We start from the raw sequence: 7,371 nt of genomic DNA, 5'->3' as shown, positions 1-7,371 counted from the left end.
GGAGTTATTGAAGCAGAAGTGGTTATGATGTAGTATGTATTGTAGACCATTTAAAATGAACGCATTCAATGCAGGGTCATATTGAGAATGTTGTTGAAGAGCCCTCTGCACAGCAGATAAGCCAAGAGAATGGGGAATGCTGCTGTACAGGGTCTCAACGTCAATCGTGACAAGGATGGAATCATCTGATACTTTTAAATCGTTAATGAGTTGTAAAAACTGTATTGTAGTGATATTGTACAAATGATGGTAGTGACAAGACGAGGGGTTGGAGATGGGCATCTATGACACGGCTTAGATTCTCAGATATGGCCCCATTACCGGAGACAATGGGACGACCAGTGAGTTTGATGGAATTTTTATGAATCTTGGGTAGACTATAGAAGGTAGCTACTTTAGGATGTGGGATCCTAAAAAAAATTCATAGGTGTTCTTGTTGATTGCGCCTGTATAAAATGGAGTGGTATAAACAAATCTCGGCTCTCAACATTAACCAATACAATTCCATCTTTTATAATATGGTAGATCGCGCATTTCATACAGGCGCAATCCTCAAGAACACTTATGAATTTATTAGGATCCCACATCCTAAAGTAGCTACCTTCTATAGTCTACCCAAGATTCATAAAAATTCCATCAAACTCACTGGTCGTCCCATTGTCTCCGGTAATGGGGCCATATCTGAGAATCTAAGCCGTGTTTTTTTTTTTTTTTTTTCAACTCATTAATGATGAGTATTAGTATTGGATCGTCTGCATCCAAGCTCTCGTGGGGGAGATTTTAATAAGGTCCTCCTACAGCGGGAACTCCGCTGAATATCAAGACTTGATGCGACAATGCCACCGGGCCTCAATGAAGCCTTTAATTTGAAACCGTTTCTCCTAGGTTTTGCCACAGGGGGCTATGATAAGGAACTATAGAAAGATTGGAAGCCCTTGTGTTGTTTACCATTCCCCTTCTCTTTGTGTCTGTTTTTTGTTGCTCATTATTTTGTTTCAACATGTCATCCAATTTTTCCTAATTGGGTCTAATTTGATGTCCATCCTTGGCTTATCAAATATATGAAAAATGCCTCTAGACAAAGCTTACATCAAAAATTGTACCACACTGTTGAATCCAAATGTATATATTGTATTGTGACATTCACAAGTTTTATGTGTCTTTCTTTTTTGCTCATACATTATTTGGTAAACAATATCCCTCAATGTTCTCCCTCCCCCTTTTCTCCCCTTTGTTTCAGGGATTATCACATATATTAATATTGTACAGTTGGGATTCCCACGTCCTGACAGTCTAAGACATACCGGCTAAGCCTTTCCAACTTCCTTTTAATTTATCTTCAAGTATATCCCCCTACCATAATTATACTGAACTGTCTGGGTCTGCTATTATTATATATTTTTTGTTACTGTCCCCATTGAGATGACTTGTCGGTGCTCCCCGACACGGAAAGGCCTCCGTTTCCACATCATGGGAACGTAGGCATTTTGTCAGCAGCACTGGTACGCATGCGCCTGACCCAGAGGCGTAACTAGAATCTTCAGGGCCCCGATGCAAGAAACCATGGAGGGCCCCCCTGACCCCCGGACAGGGCTCTTTTCTCCAAGCCCGATGGCGGAACACCAGGGTTCGGTCGCAAGTGGGTGGCTGCATGTAAAGGAATTGATTTCTCCCCCCCCCCACTTCTCCTCCTCTCCCTCCCACAGGCATTCAGCGGCTGCAGGAGGAAAATGGAGAGATGGGTTCCTCTATGTCGGTGTTTCTCAATCTTTTTCCAGTCAGAGCACCCTTGAAGTGGCTGCACTGCAACCACCCTGCAACTGTGTGCATTGCATGCAGTTGCAGCATAGTGATGATGCATTTAAGGGGTTAAAACAGGCGGTCAGGAGGCAACATATTGCCTCTTTACCGGCTGTCAAATGCCTCTGAAAAGCGATCTGAGCATGGATCACTTTTCAGAGGAACAGCATTTTTTTTGCTGGTACTATGGACAAGCAAAAAAAAAAAAAAAATCAGTTCTAATGGGACACATATAGGGGGTCAGGATTAAAAGCGCATACATAAAATGTGCATATATACATGTAAACACACATACATACACACACACATACATAAATATATATATATATATATATATATATATATATATATATATATGCACATATGCACACACATATAAGCCAGTGGCAGATGGTGCTCAACATTTTTGGGGGGTGCAAGCAAACGGAAAAATTCTTAAAAAAAAAAACGCATCAATTGCAGCCTCACTGTGCTCATCAAACCCAGCCACTGTGCACATCAATTGCCACCACTGTGCCCTTCATATGCAGCCACTGTGCCCATCAAACGCAGTCACTGTGCCTATCAAACGCAGCCCTTGTGCACATCCATTGCCACCACTGTGCCCTCAAACACAGTCACTGTGCCTATCAAACGCTGCCACTGTGCCCATCAATTACCACCACTGTGCCCTCAAACGCAGCCACTTTGCCCATCAAACGCAGCCACTGTGCCCATCAATTGCCACCCCTGTGCCCTCAAACGCAGTCACTGTGCCCATCAAACGCAGCCACTGTGCCCATCAATTGCCACCCCTGTGCCCTCAAACACAGTCACTGTGCCCATCAAACGCAGCCACTGTGCCCATCAATTGCCACCACTGTGCCCTCAAACGCAGTCACTGTGCCTATCAATTGCCACCACTGTGCCCATCAAACGCAGCCACTGTGCCCATCAAACGCAGCCACTGTGCCCATCAAACGCAGCCACTGTGCCCATCAAACTCAGTCACTGTGCCTATCAAACGCAGCCACTGTGCCCAACAAAATCAAACGCAGCCACTGTGCCCATCAAACGCAGCCACTGTGCCTATCAAACTCAGTCACTGTGCCCATCAAACTCAGTCACTGTGCCCATCAAACTCAGTCACTGTGCCCATCAAACTCAGTCACTGTGCCCATCAAATGCAGTCACTGTGCCCATCAAACTCAGTCACTGTGCCCATCAAACGCAGTCACTGTGCCTATCAAACGCAGTCACTGTGCCTATCAATTGCCACCACTGTGTCTATGAAACGCAGCCACTGTGCCCTGAAACGCAGCCACTGTGCCATCAAATGCTGCCACTGTGACCCCCCTGCCCGCTCGCAGTCTGCCCGGCACTTACCCTGTCTCGGTGGGGCAGCGGGTGACGGCGACGAGCGGGGTCCTCCATGCGTCTCCTCCCATCCTCTCCTCCTGATAGGCATCCAATAGCGGCGCCTGTTGTTTCAGCCAATCAGGTGACGGGTAACAGACCCGAGCACCTGATTGGTGGAGAGGCGGTTCAGTGTTAGGAAAGCGAATATTTATTTGCTTTTCTTACACACCTGGGTGGACTGTGAGCGCCAAGCATGGCACTCGCAGTTCACCTATTTTGAAGCCTATTAGTGCTTTAAAAACACCCCCGCCGGTGTCATTCAGGCGCCCGGCGTCCAAAAAGGGGCCAGGCGTCTGAATAGGGGGGGCAGTGGCGGCCATAGATAGATTCACGCTATGCATGAATCTATCTATTTGTGATAGAGGGGTGCCTGGAGGGAGGGGGCGGCGCCCATGCGCCCCTATGGATGCACCGCCACTGATATAAACACATACATACACACACATATACATAGATGCACACACATTCACACACATACATGCACACACACATGCACATACACACACACACATACATACATGCACATACATATAAACACACATACAGCAGATAAAAAACGGCAGACCTTTACCTTAGCTCTTCCTGCCGGGTACTGCACTGTAGGGGGAGACAAAGAGCACAGCACTGTGCTTTCTCTTTCTTTGTAATGTGACCAGCTCCCTGCACAGTGCCGAATACAGTTCGGCTTAGAATCGGGGAGCTTGTCTGCGCTCCTCCTAACAAAGTACTGCATACAGGGGGCCCTCAAGGGCCCCCTGCAGCAAGTGGCCCGGTCGCCATGGCAACCTCAGCGACCCCTATAATTCCGCCACTGGCCTGACCGAGTGTCTCGCGCCGACGCAATGGGAGGTTTTCCATCTCCACCCTGCCAGGCTGCCCTCTTTCCGTGTCGGCGGCCTCCGTAGACGTCTGACGTCACTGCGCTCTTGGGCGCGCTGACGTTGGACGCCGCTCGGGCCGAGGAGCCACGATTGGCTGGCGTCTGTCTGTTTGTATACACAGCTGATCACCTGAAAGGGCTTTTCGTCTGCTTCTAATTTAAGCTGATGATCTTCTCCTGGGCTCACATCTATCTCAAATGCTAATGATTGGTGGCTCTGTGCCTCCACCCTCCAAACACCAGGTATATAGTTCCAACACAATACACACACATCTCTGCTACATAGCTGAGAGGAGCCTATTTTCCCTGCAGGGTGATTCAGCGCAACCAAACAACAAAGGTTAGTTATGTCATCCAAATCCCCTTTTTGACAACTATGCCCAGTTTATACCCATCCTCTTGAAGTGAGATATACTTTTTTCTACTTTTGATGGCATACTGGTCTTTATACTATATCGCACTCCAAGATGTATGGAGGGATTTTTTTAGAGTGCAGCGTTCTTTACTAGTCATTATCTTTTATCACTTCTTAGATGCATGCCAATTTTGCCTATCAGTGGTGGCTCTTGTGAGCCCTGGCCTGTCGTCTTTTCCTTTGGGGACACCCAAGTCAACCCTGCGCAGCACCCAAGACTTCCCTTTTACCTCCCCCGTAACAACCACTCCTTGTGGGAGCTATTTGTGAAAACTAAATTAACTCCTTGGACCCAAGGATGTGGGAGCTCGTCTCTCAACATTTCTATGTACAGCATTTACAATGAAGAGACAAATGCTTTGTGAGTATTTACATGCATATAATATTATTATTATTATTATTATTATTATTATTATTATTTCAGATTGGGATTTATGACTGTGATGTCCCTGTGCTTTTCTGGGAGATAAAATCTCTAAACTCTCAATTTATTTTACTATTTCTTTCATGGTATATGTAGGTGCCAAATACATTTACTTACACATATGTATATATATTTTCTTTTTTTAGAAATACACCAATCTGCTTCTTTGAAACCCCTGAGGAAGGAAGTATACACTATAAAAAGAACTGAGTCTTTTTATGTTATTCTGAAACATGTGGGGTGCTCTTGCTGTATTCCCACTCTATGTATTTGACCAGATTGGGTCTTCTAGGGTGGTCTACTACAGCATTATAGCAGTTGTATTTCAATCAATCACTGTTTTTTTCATATTTGATTTTATATTCACTATATGTTTTGTATATTTTGTATACTTTGTAAACAATAAAAACTTTGTTAATTTTTTAAACATTATTGTATTCTATCCGCACCTACTAAAAATTCTTTCCTGGTGACGCACTGCCCATAATACCCCTTTTTGGGGCATATATACGTTTTTGGTCTGCTTATAATCATTAAGAGCAACGTGACTGGTAATGATGTATTATATGGATTTGCTCATGCATATATAAATATATATATTTTCTTGTCTTGCTTTGTTTTGAAAGATCTTTTGATGCATGTTTATATCCCTACAGTTGTTATATATCTATCCTCTGAAGAGGACCCACTGGGGTCGAAACGCGTCAGTGTTACATTTTAGACTTTATGCCATTACATCTTTGTTGCCTATGGTTTATTTTACTGTACACTGCCCCCCTGTCATGGGTTTTGCTTTTTGTCAATTTTGTACTCCAGTTCATGTCCTGACTTTTTAATGTCAGAATTTATTATCCATACTTTTTGTACTAATAAAAATTACTTTCGATTATCTACCTACTTCGCACTGTGTTACATCACATCATTGGCTGCATTAAAACCCCCGTTAGGGAGTTTCCCGTTTTCCATGTTCTCCAAACTTCAACTAACATGAAATTAGCAGAAGGAGCCCACAGGGTGGCACTAAAGAGCTGAAAAACCACATAGTACGTCACTACGTTCATATTTGTTGGCCGACAATTCCTTGTCGTTTGTATGCAAGACAAGTTTGGGCCAACGCTCTTCGCACAAAAGTGACTTTTAAAATAAGGACACTTACCTGTCCAGGGCGCCCGCGATGTCGGCACCGGAAACCTATCTCTCCCTCAGCTCTCGGGTGCTGCTGCCGCCGCCATCTTCGTTGAGGGAATCAGGAAGTGAAGCCTTGCGGCTTCACTTCCTGGTTCCCTACTGCACATGCGCGACTCGCGCTGCGCTATCCTACTGGTCCCTGCTGTCTTCTGGGACCTGTGTGCAGGGCTGGGACAAGGGGTGGGCAGGAGGGGCGCTGCCCTGGGCACTATGGTATCATGTGAGGTGGGGGGCACCTCAAGGGGATTAGGGAGAGGGGATTTATGTTGAAAAGGGGAATTTGGGGAGTGGCAGGGGGTAATAATTGTTCTAGGAGGACAAATTTAGGGAAGTGTGCTAGGAAATTTAAGGGGTAAAGGATTTGTGCTAGGAGGGGGGAATTTTTTTGGGGGGGGAATAGATTTGTGCTGGGGGCATATGGAGGGAGAGAGGGTGTGAGCTGGGGCAGATGGGGGGGGGCAAAGATTTATGCTGAAAGAAGGGATTTCAGCAGGTTGTGGATTTGTAATGGGAGGAGGGGGGGTTAGGTTTGGGCAGATTAGTGCTCAATTTTTTTTGGGGGGGAGGATTTTTGCTGACACAATCTTTTAAATATTGGGGGGGGGGGGGCGCAATTTGGCACTGCCTATGTGTCTCTCAGAAGACGGAGAAGGCGCCGGAAGTGGCGTAGATACTCGCGAGTGGCTCTGGTATCTATGCCTGGAAATGGGAGCAAAATACCTGTATTAGACAGGTATCTGCTCTCCCCCCCCCCCCCCCTCCCCCCTGAAAGGTGCCAAATGTGACACTGGAGGGGGGAGGATTCCGAAAAGCGGAAGTTCCATTTTTGGGTGGAACTCCGCTTTAAGGAGCGAGCCTCTTTTTGACACTTGTTGTTTACAAGTTAAAATCATTTTTTTTGCTAGAAAATTACTTAGAACCCCCAAACATTTAGATATATTTTTTTCAGACACCCTAGAGAATAAAATAGCGGTCGTTGCAATACTTTCTGTCACTCCGTATTTGCGCATCAGTCTTACAAGCGCACTTTTTTGGGGAAAAAATACACTTTTTTGAATTAAAAAAAGAAGACAACAGGGTAAAGTTAGCCTAGTGTTTTTTTTTTCTATATTGTGAAAGATAATGTTATGCCGAGTAAATTGATACCCAACATGTCACTGTTCAAAATTGCGCCCGCTCATGTAATGGCGACAAACTTTTACCCTTAAAAATCTCCATAGGCGATGTTTAAAGATTTCTACAGGTTTCCAGTTTTGAGTTACAGAG

At 45.1% G+C, this 7,371-nt stretch overlaps 1 long non-coding RNA gene across 1 annotated transcript; it reads left to right on the top strand.

The window, feature by feature from the left end:
- Positions 1-4,063: 4,063 nt before the first annotated feature.
- Positions 4,064-5,344, top strand: LOC141117210 (uncharacterized). The gene is made up of 3 exons (XR_012237120.1): positions 4,064-4,418; positions 4,612-4,854; positions 5,064-5,344. It is a non-coding gene; the product is annotated as an uncharacterized lncRNA (long non-coding RNA).
- The last annotated feature ends 2,027 nt before the right edge of the window (positions 5,345-7,371 follow it).

Source organism: Aquarana catesbeiana, linkage group LG13, assembly GCF_042186555.1.
Source record: "Aquarana catesbeiana isolate 2022-GZ linkage group LG13, ASM4218655v1, whole genome shotgun sequence".
NCBI lineage: Eukaryota > Metazoa > Chordata > Amphibia > Anura > Ranidae > Aquarana > Aquarana catesbeiana.
The sequence above is the reverse complement of the archived record's forward strand: the minus strand, read 5'-3'. Positions and strand labels throughout refer to the sequence as shown.